The sequence below is a fragment of the Octopus bimaculoides genome, chromosome 10 (assembly GCF_046866305.1).
Source record: "Octopus bimaculoides isolate indiv1 chromosome 10, ASM4686630v1, whole genome shotgun sequence".
Lineage (NCBI taxonomy): Eukaryota > Metazoa > Mollusca > Cephalopoda > Octopoda > Octopodidae > Octopus > Octopus bimaculoides.
In genome coordinates this window covers 79,363,366-79,384,108 of record NC_142937.1, presented here as the reverse complement: position 1 = coordinate 79,384,108, position 20,743 = coordinate 79,363,366, and the positions used below count along the sequence as shown (strand labels likewise).

Below are 20,743 nucleotides of genomic sequence, written 5' to 3'. Positions count from 1 at the left end.
TATTTGTTGGATTCCAAGCGAATTTTTCCCACACTAATGTCTTTGATATAATTTTCAATTTTCAAAAAATGATGTCTCTAAAATGGGGTAAAATGAATAGTGACTTTTAGGAAAATGCGTTTTTAATGAAATTTCAAATAAATTATCCTTCAAATAACACAGATTACAATTATAAAGAAACCCGTGGGGGAAAGCTTTTTCTGTGGGGGGGGGGAGGACTTTTGGAAAATTTACAAGATCCGATTTTTTTTCCCTCGTAACTTTGATATCTTCTATTCACACACAAAATACTGAGCATTTATGGAGAAACCCGAGAAAGTCTATTGTTCGACCCGGAATGAGAGACCTAGCTACTTGAACAATATGTCGCTCAGTTACTTTTCATACAGGCCATCTCACCACCCCAACTTCATAAGTTTCTTTTGACGGCTGTAAGACTACACCCATGTTCCTAGAATGTATACTGGTTCTTGATGTCGTTCACCAATAACTCCTTAAAGGTACACTGGCGCATTTTTTATACTGGAAAACATTCTTCTTACCCTCAACTATGCTTATATACTTTAAAACATTCTATACAGATCTTCCAACACCCATTAGACTTGTTAACTTGCTTATTGGTGACTGAGAGAACTTGTAGTAATTAACCAAAAATATTCTTTTCTACTCCAGGCACAAATCCCAAAATTTTTAGGGAGGGGTGCAGTTGATTAGATCGACCCCAGTACACAACTAGTACTTAATTTATCGACCCCAAAAGGATGAAAGACAAAGTTGATCTCAGTAGAATTTGAACTCGGAACATAAAAATTAACAGAAAATATTAAATAGATAAGGACGGTATCAGACGGTCATGAGATATGCTAAAAACCGTTTGGAAGGTATTTATATAAAATTTCATCAAAAGCTATCCATTTTCTGGAAAGTTCATCATCATCATTTAACGTCCGCTTTCCATGCTGGCATGGGTTGGACGGTTTCACTGAGGGCTGGCAAGCCAGAAAGCTGCACCAGGCTTCAATCTGATCTGGCAAAGTTTCTACAGCTGGATGCCCTTCCTAATGCCACGAGGGAAAACAATAGAATCTTACTCTTTTACTTGATTCAGTCATTTGACTGTGGCCCTGCTGGAGCACCGCCTTTAGTCGAGCAAATCGATCCTAGGACTTATTCTTTGTAAGGGTAGTATTATTCTATCGGTCTTTTTTGCCGAACCGCTAAGTTATGGAGACGTAAACACACCAGCATCGGTTGTCAAGCGATGTTGGGGAGACAAACACATATATAAATATACATATATACGACGGGCTTCTTTGAGTTTCCGTCTACCAAATCCACTCAGAAGCCCCACTAGTACGAGATGAAAAAGAAAACTTAACGAGATCGTTGCCAGTGCCGCTGGACTGGCTTCTGTGCAGGTGGCACGTAAAATACACCATTTCGAGCGTGGCCGTTGCCAGTACCGCCTGACTGGCCTTCATGCCGGTGGCACGTAAAAGCACCCACTACACTCTCGGAGTGGTTGGCGTTAGGAAGGGCATCCAGCTGTAGAAACTCTGCCAAATCAGATTGGAGCCTGGTGTAGCCATCTGGTTCACCTGTCCTCAGTCAAATCGTCCAACCCATGCTAGCATGGAAAGCGGACGTTAAACGATGATGATGATATATATATAGATAAAGACATTCCTTCACTTTATGATCACAAATTGAAACTAGAAATATTGATTATTCTAGTATGTCCCGGAGGATGTGTCAAACGAGGCACCCCGCTACTTTCAATATTTCTTCGGATTCCTGTTTGCAACAACGAAATATATTTTGATCGACCACCTCAAAACATTTTGTGAGGGCAATGCTTCGGTATTGATACATAACGTCAGTCACGATCGAATGTGTTCAGCTGTGTTGGGCAGATGAAAGACGTTGTCACACACATACTCATGACGCCATAGGCTTTTACCGAAAAACTGTCTCCCTCTCCACCTTTTTCTTCTTTTTTACTTTAAACATTTATTTCGATTCTAAGCTTTAAGATACTGCAATAACAATTCTGAAAAAGTTTTACTGGAAGAGTTCATATTTCCATTTCAAAATTTTAGTGTTGTTTGCTTACGATCATTTTCTGTTTTCAGTCTCCAATCATAAAATGAAAGAATGCGGAAAAAATCTAACACACCTTCGCCGACCAGCAAACATAGTGAAGGTATCTTGTTGGTTGGTAAAGAGAAAGCAGAAATATAGACTCAGGAGTCGCTACATTTCACTTTCCACAGTCAAAGTTATATCTTTGAAATATTGGGGTCAGTGGGATCACGGTTGACATTAACCATAATTAATGAGAAACTTTAACGTTAAAATGTTTGAAATATTTTATACTTACAAGAATTTCGCAGCACATGGAGGAATACGTTGAAGTTCTCGACTACAATTATTAAACAGCTTACTTTTTTTTAAAACAAAATTCGCTTTTGATTAAAGTTCTGAAATTGATAAAAATTTCAGCTTTGGCAATTAAGTAATCCCATATGAGACAGGTTTATGACAGGTGATTGTAGGAGAATGATTGGTAAAATTAATAGTTTGGTGTTAATATTTTACAACAGATAGCTTTGTGAAATAAGTCCCGTCTGTTCATGATTGGCTTGAACAAAGATATTTTGAAAGAAGTTGATTCATGAGTTTCTTGAAAAAATTAATTCAATGGCTTGGGGCCTAAATATTTTATCCAGTCGTGAATCAAAAGTCACCATTAGGACCGTTTCCAAGTGAGATTTATGATGTAGAACATTATTTCATACAAATTAGAATCCAAAAGAATTATTCTCATAAGCCAGAAATTCTGTAATTGCTCTATTTATTTCTTGATAAAAAGTTGAAATTCTGTGATCAATATTTCCCAATATGACCGGAAGATTATTTTGAATTTGCCGGCGAACAAAAGAGGTGCCAAAAACCTAGAAATAAATAATTAAATTGAAATATATAGAGGAATTATACCTCAATGTAATTCATCTCTGTAATATTATCTGATTGTAAACTTTCAGTGATATTTTGAAAAGGGATGGAACTGTCTGAGGTTAATAGAGTGAACGTGAAGATTTTAATAATAGAGTTAGTTTGAAAATAGCGAGACGTGCATAAATACAGTAAGTCAGTGATGAGAGAACCGGGTTTTACACCGAAAGATACCTAAAAATAAAAATATCAACAAAAAAGTATTATATGGTGAGAATGGGCGGTCACTGGGCGCATATTAATTAATAAGTATTTCTTAGTGAAAGAAAGGGAGAAACAGAATTTCTCGCCAAGTGATCCTTTCTCTCTCTCCCCTCTCACACAAAACAACATATTATATGCTTCAAGGGTAACATTAACAGTTTTTCTTTTTCCTTCTCTCTTTTCTGGTTACAATGTCCTGCTCCAGACAGTCAAAGACGTTGAGTCACGTGAGATTCATCACAAAGCAAAGTTTCGCCTACCTACGGGGTTTGATAAGTTAAAACCAGATGCATTCAGTTCATTTCAATAAAACCCTTTTTTTCTTTTTCGTTTTCTTCTGTTTTTCCGTTAGTGTTTGATGTTGTTAAGCTTGAAACTACAAAGAGCTGTAACAAAAATTTACATGCTTTTTTTTTTAAAAAAGAAAAAAGAAACTATTCAAACGAGTCGTCTAGACACCACTGCAATGACACATAAATTGAAGTTTCCTACTTTTTAGGAGTGAATTTTTTTTTGTTTTTTTAAAGAAGAGAGTAGCATAAGAATTAGAGTACTAGTGTAAATATGTCTTACAGTGGTGTAGTTTCCTTAGGTTCTATGTCAGCCTTACCCTTTATCTCTCTGGGGTCGATAAAATAAATGCCGATATGTATATTATGCCCGAAGAAATCAACATTACTCAATACCTAATTTGCGACCGCTTAACTACTGTGAGAAATCGTTACTTAATGGGCGATGGCGATTAAAGTTTGTTCCATCCGAGAAGCCTTACAAAGCGTAATTGTCACTCTAAATATACCGATGAGAGTTATTTACAAATGATCTGCAATAAATGCAGTTTAACTGCTGTATCACCCTGCTCGTCTCTGTTGTAGTTACCACCAAATTCTACAGGTGTTGTTGTTATATTGGCACTCCGTCGCTTACGACGACGAGGGTTCCAGGTGATCCGATCAACGAAACAGCCTGCTCGTGAAATTAACGTGCAAGTGGCTGAGCACTCCACAGACACGTGTACCCTTAACGTAGTTCTCGGGGATATTCAGCGTGACACAGTGTGACAAGGCTGGCCCCTTTGAAATACAGGCACAACAGAAACAGGAAGTAAGAGTGAGAGAAAGTTGTGGTGAAAGAGTACAGCAGGGTTCGCCACCACCCCCTGCCGGAGCCTCGTGGAGCTTTTTTAGGTGTTTTCGCTCAATAAACACTCACAACGGCTGGTCTGGGAATCGAAACCGCGAGTCCGCTGCCCTAACCACTGGGCCATTGCGACACCACTCTACAGGTGTACGGCAATAGGAAAGTACATATGGTACCTGTCAGACTGCTCTTTAAGATTCACAATGCTTGTCTAAAAATACAGTGTGGACGTAGGAATATCTGAAACAACAAATCAATGGGTCATAATGATGTTTGGATCTTTTTGGTTTGACGGGCAACATTTACCAAAAAGATCCAGCCTTTGTAGGTGTTCATGGGAGAGACATCTGATAGAGGCCAGAGGATAGAAACTTCCGGTACAGGCGATGGGAGTGGGAAGGGCGCGAGCACGACGAAACAGCAAAATCTCAGGCTTCCGGTGTGAGAGAATATTAATGATAATAATGAGATAGAATTGGGCATTTGAATTCTTAACTAGAACTATGACCAACAGTTTTCGGTCAGCCAAACTGTGACAAAATTAGATAAATAAATGAATAAATGACAATAATAAATGAGTGTGAAAGAGAGGAAGAGTTGGATTGAGCGAAAGGATCTTAAGTTTTTTTTTTTTTTCTAAATATACGCCATTGAAGATGAAATTGTGTTTACGTAGATAGATAATGACATGAAATAATAAAGTAATAATAATTATAAAGTTTCACTTTAATCGTTCTTTTTTTTAAAAAAGTTTTATTCTCTATTATATACAAATTATAAAAATAAAAATAAACATACAGTAGAGTACTGTCAAGAGATTACTGTACGACTAATAATAATGGTCTCACATTTTAACACAAGGTCAGCAATTTTAGAGAAGTGGCAAAGTCAATTACATCCATCCCAGTGCTCAACTGGTACAAATTTTATTGACTCTGAAAGGATTGACTCAGCAGTATTTGAACTCAGAATGTAAAGACGGACAAAATTCTGCTAAGCATTTCACCCAACGTGCTAACGATTCTGCCAGCTAATGATTATAATAATAAAATGATTAAACAAATTTAAGTAGATTATACAGTTCTCCATGAGAAATTTGTGTCTTGTAAATATTACAGAATTTATTGGTTGTAAATAAAAGCAGTAAAATATTATTAATAATAACACAACTTACATTTGGAAACAATAAAAGCAGTGGTAACCATAAGGTATATATGAATGAAATAACATTCATCAGCTACTTTGGAAAGGTTTTTGCCATTGAAGAATTATATCTTGTAATGTATTATTAAATTTTCTTCCATCCAATTTCTTTTAATTGGATGTTATTTCTATTTTGGCTTTTGTTTAACTTCAAATGTCAAGATAGTAAATTTCTCAGAAAGTGAAAATTTATATATTACAGAATCATCCAAACAATTTAATATAAAAAGAAGCAACAGTCATAATAAAAAGAAAGAGAAAATTCAGAGCCCAAAACTTCAAAACAACACGTCATACACATATAGGAACATTGTGAAAACAATGGAAAATGATCTTTGTTTGGAAGATATAAAGCTCAATTCTTTTTTATCACAAGATAGTTGTAAATATGTGTTACAGTCGTACAGGCAGTCATTTATTTGCAATCTTCTGTAATGCATGTCTGGGGTTATAGGGATAATAATCCCTTCCTTGGTGTCAGGTGTTGGTTTGCAACAGGAATGGCATTCAGTCATAAAAAATCTGCCTCAATGAATTCCATCTGACCCATGCAAACACACAAAAGTGGATACTAAAACAATGATGTTCCTATGTATACACAGGATGTTCACTTGACAGTTTATATGAAAGGAAAAGAAAATGTAAAATCCCAACCAAAATGTTTTTTAAATAGCAAATCTATTATGGATGGGTAAAAACGGTTTTCTAAAAGTAGTCACCTTCAACTTTCACCACAGTCTAAGACGGCTCCACAGAACCTGGCGCATGTATTCCTCACAGTGTCCCAGAGACGATCTTTGAACACTTTGATCTTGGCCACCAGCTGGGCTTTGGTGTTGCAGCCAGAGTGGTTGGGGGTCTTTCTCGACTGCAACCCACACATAGTAATCCATGAGATTACAATTGGGGGAATTAGGAAGCCAGAAATTGGGGCTGGTGAACTTGTAGAAATTCTCCAACAACTATTTCTGACTCTTTCTGGTAATGATAAGGAACGGAATCTTGCAGTCATACATAAGGCCTTCCAACAGCAATTTTCTCCAACTATGGATTGACCACAGTATCCAGTAGTTTCATATAACCATCTGAATTGAGCCTAAAGCCATATTCAAATACCATCACAGTTTAGGAAAACCTGTTTTTCATGATATATGGGACATCATGTGGTTTGTGGACAAACCATGTCTTGTTCTGAGTGTTGTGTAACTGGTGCTGGCAGAAGTTCTTTTCGTTTGAAAAGAACCAGATATGTGGATTAACAGGATGCCTAACATTGTTTAGGAGCTCCTTTCATCAAGCAGCCTTTTGTACAGGTGGTAGCGAAGGTCCTCATTCAGGGCTAGCTTCGTGGCGGCCACTCCAACACTAATCTCTCTCTTGCTAAAGCCAAGATTCCATTACTCAGATCTTCCAACCAGCTTGTCCAGCAAAACATATGCCACATCCCTTCCTGCTCTGTTGCAGCTGTCCATATCCCACAGCCTTTACAGAGCAGTGAGCAGCAGCAGTCACAATGTCAGCATTTTGATACCTGGCATGAATCCTCATGATAAAGGTAACTCTTTCCCAATATTCTGGTTGCAGTTTTCCATATAAGCTAACGTTTCTGCGACTACAAGTTTAATCTTTATGCTCTCCAACACCACTGACTGTTCACCAAATACATCAAGCAAGTCCTTGAAAAAGGAGATATTAAAAAATCTTCAAATGTAGCCCAAACAGCCTGCATACATGTGTGTGCATATGTTTGTGTGTATGTGTATGTGTGGTGAAGAAGTTCCTTTCCCAGCCACATGGCTTCAGGTTCTATCTCAATGCATGGTGCCTTGGGCAAACCGATACCTTGAGAGTGGATTTGGTAGATTTGTAAACTGAAACAAGTCTATGTTTGTGCTCCCTTCTCTTTGACATTGTGTGATAGTTGTAAAAGAGTGTCACCATCAAAGAAATAGTATCCCTACTGGGAAACAAGAAGGGCATCTGGCCCCAGAAAATCTGTCGCAAAAATTTCTCAGACCCACTGGACATGAAAACAATATGTATACGTATGGAAATGCGTGTGTGTGCACACAGCAACACATATGTATAAAAGCACGTGAAACAATTATAGAATGCCCCTAAATTAATATTGTCTGAAACAAACTTCAAGGAGATATGTAAAAGCTGGATAGATGAAGACAAAATGAATATATGCACTAGAAAGAGCATTAGATTAAAATAAAAGCATTATTTTATCTCATCATGACGTTGGTTAACATTACACTGATTTAACGTAAAATTGTTTCAACTATTTAATACTTTACAAGAACTTTGCTGCACATGGAGGAATACGTTGAAGTTCTCTCCTACAATTATTAAACAGCTTACTTTTTTTTAAATAGAATTTGCTTTTCATTAAAAGTTCAGAAACTAGTAATTGAGAGGAGAATGATTCGTAAAATTAATAGTTTGGTGTTAATATTTTACAACAGATAGCTTTGTGAAATAAGTCCCGTCTGTTCATGATTGGCTTCAACAAAGATATTTTGAGAGAAGTAGATTCATGAGTTTCTTGAAAAAATTAATTCAGTGGATTGGGGCCTAAATATTTTATCCAGTCGTGAATCAAAAGTCACTATTAGGACCGTTTCCAAGTGAGATTTATGATGTAGAACATTATTTCATACAAATTAGAATCCAAAAGAGTTATTCCCATAAGCCAGAAATTCTGTAATTGCTCTATTTATTTCTTGGTAAAAAGTTCAAATTCTGTGATCAATATTTCCCAATATGACCGGAAGATTATTTTGAATTCGCCGGCGAACAAAAGAGGTGCCAAAAACCTAGAAATAAATAATTAAATTGAAATATATAGAGGAATTATACCTCAATGTAATATTATCTGATTGTAAACTTTCAGTGATATTTTGAAAAGGGATGGAACTGTCTGAGGTTAATAGAGTGAACGTGAAGATTTTAATAATAAAGTTAGTTTGAAAATAGCGAGACGTGCATAAATACAGTAAGTCAGTGATGAGAGAACCGGGTTTTACACCGAAAGATACCTAAAAATAAAAATATCAACAAAAAAGTATTATATGGTGAGAATGGGCGGTCACTGGGCGCATATTAATTAATAAGTATTTCTTAGTGAAAGAAAGGGAGAAACAGAATTTCTCGCCAAGTGATCCTTTCTCTCTCTCCCCTCTCACACAAAACAACATATTATATGCTTCAAGGGTAACATTAACAGTTTTTCTTTTTCCTTCTCTCTTTTCTGGTTACAATGTCCTGCTCCAGACAGTCAAAGACGTTGAGTCACGTGAGATTCATCACAAAGCAAAGTTTCGCCTACCTACGGGGTTTGATAAGTTAAAACCAGATGCATTCAGTTCATTTCAATAAAACCCTTTTTTCTTTTCTTTTTTTTTTCTGTTTTTCCGTTAGTGTTTGATGTTGTTAAGCTTGAAACTACAAAGAGCTGTAACAAAAATTTACATGCTTTTTTTTTTAAAAAAGAAAAAAGAAATTATTCAAACGAGTCGTCTAGACACCACTGCAATGACACATAAATTGAAGTTTCCTACTTTTTAGGAGTAAAATTTTTTATTTCTTTTTGTCGAAGGAGAGAGTAGCATAAAAGTCAAAGCACCAGTGTAAAATAGGATCCAGTCTGTTTCAGTCACAAAATTAGTCCCCTCTTATTTCGCTCAGATTGTTTTCAAATTTAGTGTATCGATGCAGTTCTGAATGGTGATTACACTCAACTAATTATTTTATCTCGTAAATTAAAGATGATGTTATTGTTGCATATTTCCCACTGGACGTTTTCAAAATTTAAAATTTTTAACTTTTTCCGAATTTTTTTTTCAATCTACGTGCAAAACCTCGGAGATTAAAATACGGAAAAAATTTTCTTCATTTCAAATTTGCTACACAAAACTCCAAAATTGATTCACATACCTCTCGCTATCGGAAACTGAAAATGTCGATATACTAAAAATAACGGCTAAATGTCTGGAGAACTTTTGTGTCTGTGTGCGCGCCCAACAATTTCTACACCTTATCAGAACAAAGAGAAAAGTACACAGAAATATGTTTTACATATCTGTCGTATACGTGGGTTTTATTTTTTCGTATCCATGAAGTTTTTGAGGATGACGGAAAAGCTATTGGATACACCCACTAAAATGACAAGATTTTTGGTATTTATTTACAATTACACCATACTACTGTAACCGAATTTAGGGTTAGAACCGGGTCCCTGGAATTGTGCTTAAGTGGTCGAAGGACGTGGCTGGTCTGAGAGTGGTACATATAATTGGGCTGTCTCTCGAAAACATTTGTGGAGTAAGTAAATTTTATTTTTCTCCGAGGAAATGAATAAATATCTGGCCAGGTACTGATGCAAATACCTGGCCTTCTAATCCACTCTTTGATGTCCCTCCACAAACGTTCAATGTTTTGTGTGTGTTTCATTAATGAAATTTTCAGAATGGTTTATCACATAATGGTGATAACCAAACTGCTTAAATTCTTGTAGGCAGCCCAAGAATCACTATAAATAACTGAGCCAGGTTTGATATATGTCTGGATCAGAGGAACCGGTGTTGCTTTGTCACGCTTCTTGTTAATAAGTGGCACAACAACACGACGCTTACTGGTTCGTTCTATTCCACCAAACAACCAAACTTGGCTCCGGATTCGACCCCTCCCGTATTTCCGGCGGACAATTAAGGGTAATCTTCAAGTTTAGGGGAGTAAAAAAAGTAAATAAAAATATTCAAGAGAAATAACTGAACGACTCACCATTATTATCAGTTTTCTTTTAGCTGTTTATAAATAAATCACACAAGTGCTTTTTTTCTTTTTTCTAAAACAGCATGCGACGGAATTTTTTCTTATAAAAGTTTAAAATGTTTTTTTCTTTTTACAAAACGGAAACGAAATGGTTTGCAGAAGTACCCGACGGAACGGAGTCAAAAACAACAGGCAGAAAAGAAACAATTGTGCATGGAGAGAACTTTGTCGATGGAAATGATAATGAAATTCAACAGATAAATTTCTAGGACTGCATGCTGATCTCAATGAGATCGTGTTCATTAAAAATAGATATTTATTAATGAAATTTTCTACAGTTATGCTCCAGATGTTTGAATATATTGCACTGTAGAAAATTTCATTAAAATATATCTATTTTCAATGAACACGACCTCGCCGAGTGAGGATCACCATGCAGTTCTAGAAATTCACCTACTCAACATTATACACTTCAGAAATGGCAGCCAAAAAATAAACAAATGATTTTTCTTTTGCGGTTGAATTCCGCCATATAAATTCATATAGATAAGATGAGATTGAGGATTTCGTTTTCAGCAACAATAACATGTTGTGCAGCCGGTCTTCCACGAGGCATTTTCGATTTCTCATAAGAAACTATGATATTCAATCACGTGTGTGATTTATTTATAAACAGAGTAGTACGGAGAATACTGGTAAGACGTTCAGTTACTTCCCTTGAATATTTTTATTTATTTTTTTATCCCCCTAAACTTGAAGATTTACTCAATTAAGGTTTCATCAATTTCTACCTCAATTAATTCGTCGCCCATTGGTTCCTGTTTGTGAAGCCATTTTTCTGTTACTTCACAAGAGAACGACCTCCAATCTACAGTAGGTGTTGAGCACAATTCCAGGTTTTCCATTACTGTGATATGACTCCAAGAACGATGTAGATATTCGGGTCAAACTAAAGCGTTTGACCCGAGCTCAAAAACGAAAAAAACAAAACATTCACATCCTGCATGTAACCAGACGCCTCACCGGAGCCAAGAAACAAAAGAAAAATAGTGTAATAAATGTAAAACAATCTGCTCTGAACGAATATGAAGAAAAACGCGCGCTCGCGAAAGCGGGGGAGAGGGCTCGGAACATTCACGATGTGAATGTTTCGAGCCCTCTCCCCACCACCACGCCCGTTCGCGAGCGCGCATTTTTTTTTTTTTTCATATTCGTTCCCAGCAAGTTGTTTTACACCTATTACACCAATTTTTTGTCGTTTTTGAGCTCGGGTCAAACGCTTTAGTTTGACCCACTTTCATAACTATACAATCCACCCCACCTCTCTTTCTCATCTTCCCCCTTTGTAAAGTTTATTCCAGTGTGAATATACAAACAATATCTGCACGGTTTAACTATACAACCCATTCTCCCTCTCTCTCTCTCATCTTCTCCCCCCCCCCGTCTACGTCTCCCCCCCCCTCTGCTGATCTGTCACTCTCCTCTCTCTCTTTCTGGTAGATCTCCTTGTCTCACAGTTTCTTCTCTCTGTCCATTCCCTCAGTGGCTGGCCTGGATGGATTTCCAGCAGTCCTACTCAAATCATGCAAGCAAGCCCTTACGAAACCACTGCAGCTTCTCTTCCAGAGCTTCCTTGCAAGTGGTAAGCTCCCAGACAAACTGAAAAAAGGAATAATATGCCCTATCCAAAAAGGAGGAAGCAGAGCAGATGCTAAAAATTATAGGCCTATCTCTCTGACATCACATATCGGTAAAATCATGGAACAACTAGTCCGCAAGAAACTAATCACGTTCCCAGAAGAAAATGATTTCGTCCAGGTAGAAGCTGTCTGACACAGCTTCTGCAACACTACGACTAGGTGTTAAAACAGCTGCTGAATAACTCAAGCATGGATGTGATATATCTCGACTTTGCCAAAGCTTTTGATAAAGTTGACCATGGTACGATATGTCACAAACTGTGCGATCTCAGCATATGCGGAAAACTTGGAGAATGGCTCCACCACTTTCTAAAGGATAGACATCAGGCAGTAGTGGCCGATGGAGCCACCTCCAAGGAAATGCAAATAGCAAGTGGGAAGAAGAATACATAAAATTATAATTAAACTAGTACACAATTATCATGTTCTCTATTGGATATCTTGGATTTTTATTAAATTCTTTGTTAATTCCTACCATTCTTTTTTTTAGTTCCTTAAACCTTGATAAACCCATTATTATAAACTATATAAATCCTATATTAATTCTTACATTATAAAAATAAATTTTATCTCTTATGTGTCATTCAAATAATATTAAATATATTAGCTTAAATTTTAAATTTTAAAATAATTTAAAAAATAATTCAAAATAGTTTCCTGAGCCCAACATATATAATATTCTTAAACTTCACACCTTATCTATAGCTTTTGAATTCAAAATTGACACTACTTCAGGTTTTTTGTATGAACTAATTACATTTTATTATTAACATATTAATTAAGCTAATATTGATATCTATAAGTTTTCGATACTTAGTATATGTAAAACAGTACTGATGCTTTATTCAGACTAAAGAAAAAGCCCTGTTGACCTAGATGCTTAATGTTTAATTCTCCAACATTAAGATAGTAGTAAAAAAACCCAACCTAAAATAATGTTGTCACTATGAACAGAGAAACCTTTATAACCATATCCATGTATAATGCTTACACCTTCCCTTTCCTTGGAAGTGATTGCCCCCTTATACTTTGAACTACTAGATAAGAGACAAAATCATAGACAGTTAGAATTCTACCTAGAATTAATTACTATCCTGCTAGCCTTGGAGGGAACACACCTCTTGTTTATTTCCCTTTCTCTTCAGTAGAGTCTGCCACAAATGTCACTGGGTTAGATCCAACAACCTTTAGGTTTGAACCATCAAAAGTGGGTAATCTATTGTGGTATGATTCGATTGGGATACCAAACTGTGAAGTAAAATGATTATGGAACTATCAAACAAGCTGTCCCAGTATCCACTTTTATATTATCTATGTTTTTGTTATTCATAAAACACTTACAAAAACCTGTGTTATCTGTACTCTCATTGTTGTTCATGTTTAGCAACAAACTGTTGACATCCAGTCTCGCTCAGAGATTTATGTTGTGCACACTGCGATCATTTCCTGATCAGCAATATCTTGCAAAATGCCCTAATTTTTCACACTAATTACAATTTTTCCCATATGCTGGACATGCATGAGCTTTGCGTGTACTCCCACAATTTTGACATTTCACTACAATGATATGACTGTTACCTGGGGTATTCATGTCAACATTAAATTTTGTTATTGCTTGTTGAGTACAGTCAAACAATGTTTCCAATTCTATGGTGGATGGGAGAGCAGCTATTTCAGCAGTGGCCCAGGAACAAAATTTGCTCAGGGGGTGCAAATCCAGGTCCAAATCCAGGTGCAATAATAATTTTTATTATCATGATGGTTTGCTGAAATGTTCATAGGCTGTGCAAGACACTCTCATGGAATGTGACCAAATGAACTTCATTTTTTGTACATAGTTCCCCCTTCCATCATACTTCCATCAGTGTTTGGATTGCACTGGTGAAGAAGCTATCCTGTTGGTCAAAATAGTCATCAGCAGTAGATGAAATCATCATCACAGCATTAGTGGTGTCCAACCGAGTGTTTTTCATGTTAGGAAATGCAAACTTAATAATCAGATGGAACCAAATCACTAAAATAGGGAGGCTGAACAAACAGTTCAAAGCTAGTCATACATAGCAGCCATTGAAACCAAGGACTTGTGTGCTGAAGCAATGTCCTAAGACCTCCATTCATCAGTTTTTCTAGACACTTGGTCTTGATAGCTTTTTCTAACTGCTTTAGCAAATTTGCATTGGACTTTCCATTGATGGTGTGACCATTTTGAAGATAGTAAATAAACAGAATATTTTTTGCATGAATATATACTATATGTAATAATGTGAAGTATATTTTGTATATTAAAATGTTTAATTTCAGAAATTTATCAAGTGAAGCAAACATAAGCAGTAAAAATACAAATTGCAAGTATTTCGAAATGCGGTACACTACATGACGAAAACGAACAAAAAAGAAAGAAAATAGTGGTGCTTGTGTTCCAAAGGTACAATAAGAGGGCTCAGGAGAAGGATTGGAAAATGGGATAAAAAGGAAAAAAGATAGAAGGAAAAAGAAAGAGAAAAGATAAACTCCGGGTCTGAAGTGAATACTGAGCAGGTGATGAAAGAAAATATGTCTTACTTAGGCCCTGGTCAAGTCGAAAAAAGATGAGTAATAAAAAAGTGAAGAAAGAGAGACAGAGTGGAGTAGAGAGGGTTGGGGAAGAGCAAGTAGAAAGAAAGAGGGAGTGTGGAGAAAAAAGGGAATAAAGATAGACAGTAGGTAGTTGACAGAGATGGACAGAGGAAAAAAATGGAAGGTAGTAAAGAGAAAGGCAGCAGATAGGTAGGAAGGAAGATAGAAATAGAAGGGGAAGGTTTTGTGCACAAGAGGAGAAGGATAAAGAGATGGATAGAAAAGAGAGAAAATCTCGCACCAAATATTGAACATTGTGTGGGGTGACAGTGAGAGGGAACAGAAGAAGGGTGTATGACTAATAACCATAAAATGTGGCACAGAAAGTCAACATGATATATTTCGAGCGAGATCGTTGCCAGTGCCCCTGGACTGGCTCTTGTGCAGGTGGCACATAAAAGACACCATTTCGAGCGTGGCCGTTGCCAGTACCGCCTGACAGGCCTTCGTGCGGGTGACACGTAAAAACACCCACTACACTCTCTGAGTGGTTGGCGTTAGGAAGGGCATCCAGCTGTAGAAACTCTGCCAAATTAGATTGGAGCCTGGTGTTGCCATCTGGTTTCACCAGTCCTCAGTCAAATCGTCCAACCCATGCTAGCATGGAAAGCGGACGTTAAACGATGATGATGATGATGATGATGATATATAAGTGAGAAAGTGTCTGTCTGCATCACTAACACACGAGAACTACCCAAAAGATTTCATTCAAATTTTACACATGCTTTACTTAAGGTCCATGGAGTGTCATGGGCCAAAAACATTTTCAACTTCTTGCCTAATGTGAGCATGGAGCAATTTCTTATCTCTTACACTGTTTTGGTATTACATGTCAAAAGTGAAGCAATAACATCTCTATCGTAATGTGATATAATACTTTCAGTATTATATGATTTCAATTTCAATTACTTTCACTATGTATATATTAGTTTGACTATGTATTTATATACAAATACAAAACCACTCTCGGAGTGGTTGGCGTTAGGAATGGCATCCAGATGTAGAAACTCTGCCAGATCAGATTGGAGCCTGGTGCAGCCATCTGGCTCGCCAGTCCTCAGTCAAACCGTCCAACCCATGCGAGCAAGGAAAGCAGACGTTAAAAGATGATGATGATGATGATATATATATATATATATATATATATATATATATATACACATACAAGGCAAGGAAGAAAATGAAGATATTCAATTGACAAAATTAGCAAGATCTATTTATTAATTACAATCATAGAGATGAATAAATAGATGAATACAACTCTATTCTTACAGCTGTTTCTTCTTTGGGGTTCGAGCCTGCCGAAGTTGACACATCATACAAAAGTTATGCAAAAATTGAACTTGAAATCTTCATCAGAGAGTCCATAATGGTAAGAAGTAAAAAAGTAAAGTCCAAGGTTATATCCAGAAGATGTGAGATCACATCTTATTTCAATTTGATGGAGGAGATAATAAAAATAAACGTTTTAGGGTGGGATTAATGGGCTGATCCTTATAACAGGGGTCATTAGTTAGAAACTAAAAACTATGCAAGAGAATAGTAATAAAATTTAGTTAAGGTAAAATGAGTTGGGAAATCTTTACAAAATTATATCAATACAGAAATAATTTGGGTAGAAATTAAGTGTGATGTCATCATAATATCCCAATGCTAAGTGGGGTAAGACCTTGTCAATCCTACAACGTAATTGGTCAGCTAATATTTAAAAACAACAGCGTTCTATCGGGTCCGTTAAAAGCTAATCAATAAAATACAAAACAAATTTAAGAAGAAATTGTCTAAGTGGCCTTAAATACTAAGGGCGGGGGACAATAAAAATAAATATGTACGGAGAGGAATCTGTTATGTTATGAATACTAATAAGATAATTTTCTAATTGAAAAAATTTTCATTTTTTGTGAAATATAGCTAAAGGGAGGTAACTGTGCAAAACATTTAAACATTATTTCGTTTTGGGATTTGGTTTGCAAGATTCTTTATGTGAGTTTGTGTGTTGAAGCATATTCTGTTGTGTCTAGGGAGAGTCATTCCCTTGTAGTGCCTTAGAATTTAGCACACCGGTAATATTTCCACTCATTTATTTATTTTTCTAAAATTTTCGTTGCTTCTTGCAACCATTTCAATAGTTGTTGATTATCTGTTATTCATGCTGCTGGGCGTCACAGAGGCAATGACTGGAGGCCGAGACCTCTGGAGATTTACTGTAACTGAGAAGATTCGACAACTAAAGTGAGATCGCAGACATGGCCGATGCCAGTTTTGCATGTCCGGCTTATTTAAGAGTACCCTTGATACGTTGGGTGATATGGTTGGTATGTTTGAGAAGACCTGTTGAGTCAAGTAAAACCAAAATCGTAGCTGTAGCAAGTGCCCTATCACTGGCTGCCATTCCGGTGGCATGTAAAAAGCCGAAATGCTAAGTTACTGGAACATAAACACACCAGCATCGATTGTCATGTGATGGTGAACAAACACAGACACACACAAATGCACACACACACATATATATAGTTACGGTATATTCTTGTTGACTCCAATTTTTTCAATCATATATATATAACTCCATAAGATATAACCAATATAAGCTATGGGTACATAAGAGGTGCAGCAACATCAAAAGAAGGTTAATCAAAAAGATAGCTTTTGTGTGCAGATGCACAAGGGCAATAAATACTGCAGATGCTCAGAAAACTGATTCGATCACATGCTAGGGGAAGAAACTAGAAATAGTTGATAGCTTCTGCTACCTAGGTGACCAACCCTGTAGTGGGGGTGGATGCTCAGAGAGCATTGCCACTAGAATAAGAATAGCCTGGGCAAAGTTCAGAAAGCTCCTACCTCTACAGGGCCTCTCGCCCAGAGTGAAAGGTAGATTGTATGATGCATGTGTGAGAACTGCCATGCTTCACTGCAGTGAAACATGGGCCATGACTGCTGAAGACATGCGTAGGCTTGAAAGAAACGAAGTTAGTATGATCCACTGGATTTGTAATGTCAGTGTGCACACACTACAGAGTGCAAGCGCCCTGAGAGAAATGTTGGACATAAGAAGCATCAGATGTGGTGTGCAAGAGAGATGACAGCGCTGGTATGGTCATGTGCTGTGTATGGATGAGGAGAGCTGTATGAAGTATCACTCCCTAACAGTGGAAAGAACCCATGGTAGAGGAAGACCCAGGAAGACATGGGATGAGCTGGTGAAGCATGACCTTCGAACGTTGGGCCTCACAGAGGCAATGACGAAAGACCGAGGAGTTTTCTAGAACATTCCAGTAGCTCAAATTCTAGAAGCTTCCAAATACACACGCGATAATCAGTTGCAATCAAGGGAGCTTACTCACTGATTTTCCTACGAAGGGAGCTAATTCTGCGATTTTGTACATTATCAATTGTTACATTTCAAGACAAAATGGATGCTCTATGAAGTGACTGTGGATGCATGAAATTGATGGAGCGAGTAAAGAATATAATAGAAAGATTAATTAATTAAGAGTACAATTAGTAAGAGAATTAGCTTAGATAACATGCCACTCAGGTTAGCAAAACTGTAGTCTGTAGTTGCTGAGAACACTAGCTAAACCTGTTGAAGAGTTAGGAGTAGGTGTTCCAAAAGCATAGCAGCTCGAGTAAGAAGTGGGTGGACATCATTCAAGGAGCTATTATCTCTGCTGAAATAGTAAAGGGATTATCCTTTTAAGGGCAGAGAGTAGGATGCATTTGTGCAAAATGCAATATTGCATACCAGCAAAATATAAACAGAGGTGCAGGCATTGTTATGTGGTAAGAAGTTTGCTTCCCAACTACGTGGTTTCAGGTTCACTCCCACTCCGTGGCATCTTGGCCCACCTCACTGTAACTTTGCGGTTCAGCAATGTATATCGATAAAATGACCCACCCCCAAGTAACTTAGCGGTTCGGCAATGGAGATCGATAAAAATTAGCCCCATGACTTAGCGGTTCGGCAATGGATATCAATAAAATGCCACCCCTTAAACTTAGTGGTTCGGCAATGCCGATCGATAAAATGAACCCCCTCACGAAACTTAGCGGTTCGGCAATGGAAATCGATAATATGCCCCCCACCCCGTAAATTAGCGGTTCGGCAATGGAGATCGATAAAATGCCCCCCCCCCCCATACCGCACGCAACATTAGCGGTTCGCAATGGAGTTCGATAAAATGTCCTCCCATGACATAGCGGTTCGGCAATGGGGATCGATAAAATGTCCCCCTCCACACAACTTAGCGGTTCGGCAATGGAATCGATAAAATGCGCACCCCTCCCCGTAACTTAGCGGTTCGGCAATGGAGGTCGATAAAATGAACCTCCCCCTCGTAAATTAGCGGGTCGGCAATGGAGATCGATAAAATATCCTCCCATGACTTAGCGGTTCGGCAGTGGATATCGATAAAATGCCACCCCTTAAACTTAGCGGTTTGGCAATGGTGATCATGTCATGTCATGTCTTTTCAACTTGTTTATTTACATGTATTCATAGGTCAACTATGAATGTTATCTATTTTTATTATCTACCTTCTACTAATAAGACCTTGAGGAGATGCAGTATCCCACATTTTATAATATGCATGAATCGATCTGGATATTGCATCGAAATGATCATAGGTCATCATAATAAAGTATTTTCAATGGATCAGTTTTGAGCTCTTATTTAAATCAATATAAATACAAAAATTCACTTGTGATTATTTTGCTACGTTTGTTAACAGACAATATTTTTGCCAAATTTTGGTATAAATATATAAATACATATATATATATATACTCTTTTACTTGTTTCAGTCATTTAACTGTGGCCATGCTGGGGCACCGCCTTTAGTCGAGCAAATCGACCCCTGGACTTATTCTTTGTAAGCCTAATATTTATTCTATCGGCTCTTTTGTCGAACCGCTAGATCGTACCAACGACGAATTAAGTCCAGTGAATAAATTATTTTAACTATGAATCGATGTCATTCATTTGTGTGTGTGTCGTGTGACGTAGTGGAAGGAATTAGTAGCAGGAATAGTTCGGGAGTGGTTGTGGACAATGGTCAGTAGAAAGTGGGCAGGCAGTTTTTGAGTATGTGTGCGTGCGTGTATGTGTGTGTGCGTGTATGTGTGTGTGCGTGTATGTGTGTGTGTGTGTATGTGTGTGTTTGATTTCCTAGCAGTATGTGCCTGTATTTTTGTGTGCGTGTGTGTATGTGTACGTGTGTGTGTATATGCGTGCGGTTTGCTCTGTGGATCGCACGTGGGTTATTTCGTGTGTGTATGTGTGTGTGCGTGTATATGCGCAGTATGTGTGCGTGTATGTGTATGTAGAAAGGAGGTATGTGAATGTGTGTGCGGCACGGGGTGAGCTAGTTAAAATTACATTTATTCTGAAGCTTACGCACGTGAAAAAAAAGAAGCAAAACGAAAAATTAGTGCAAGGGAAATAACCCCTTGAGATACAAATGTCACAGCAGCAGCACAAACATAATCGGTGTTCTGTGTCACTCATTATTTTTGCCTTGTTTCTGGTTATGTTCTTGAGTGTGACAGATGGTTGTATTTGATTGTTTTCTAGTGTAGCAGGGAGGAAGCAAGATGATAGATTTGGCAGGTACTTGCTATTTCAGGTTTGCCTTGAAGCCAGTGAAGGCGCGTGACTTAGTGGTTAGGGTATTTGCTCATGGTAGTAAAGTGATGTGTTCGATTCCTGGCGGTGCATTGTGTTCTTAAACAAGTCACTTTATTTTATGTTGCTCCAGTCTATTCAGCAGGTAAAATAAAGACCGGCCTTGAGACATTCTGTGTTGCGCTTAATCTCCCTGAGAACTACGTTAAGAGTACGCATGTCATTCACTTGCACTTCAATTCACGAGCAAGCTGTCCCCTTGATCGAATCAACTGGAACCCTCGTCATCGTAACCGACGGAGTGCTTTTTTTTTAAAATTTATATTTGAACCCATGTTTTGAGAGGGTTGATGTAAGAGATAAATTAGTTGTGCAGTTATCTCTAATGAATGGTGGGAGAATTTGATTGTGATGCTATTTATTCTGTATTAGAAGATTGTATATGGATTGTTGTAGTGTGAGA

At 37.4% G+C, this 20,743-nt stretch overlaps 1 protein-coding gene across 3 annotated transcripts in view; it reads right to left on the bottom strand.

Annotated features, from left to right (window-relative positions):
- Positions 1-11,045, bottom strand: part of LOC106869540 (DNA (cytosine-5)-methyltransferase 3B) — a 72,042-nt gene extending 60,997 nt beyond the window's left edge. The window contains exons 1-2 of one of the 3 annotated variants that reach the window (XM_089358842.1): positions 10,351-11,045; positions 2,381-2,954 (exon numbers count right to left, since the gene is read on the bottom strand). The gene's annotated coding sequence lies outside the window, so the exon portion shown is untranslated. Of the gene's footprint in view, positions 1-2,380; positions 3,927-10,350 lie in introns of those variants that run through there. The other 2 variants (XM_089358836.1, XM_089358833.1) reach the window with 2 other exon arrangements.
- Between the last annotated feature and the right edge of the window lie 9,698 nt (positions 11,046-20,743).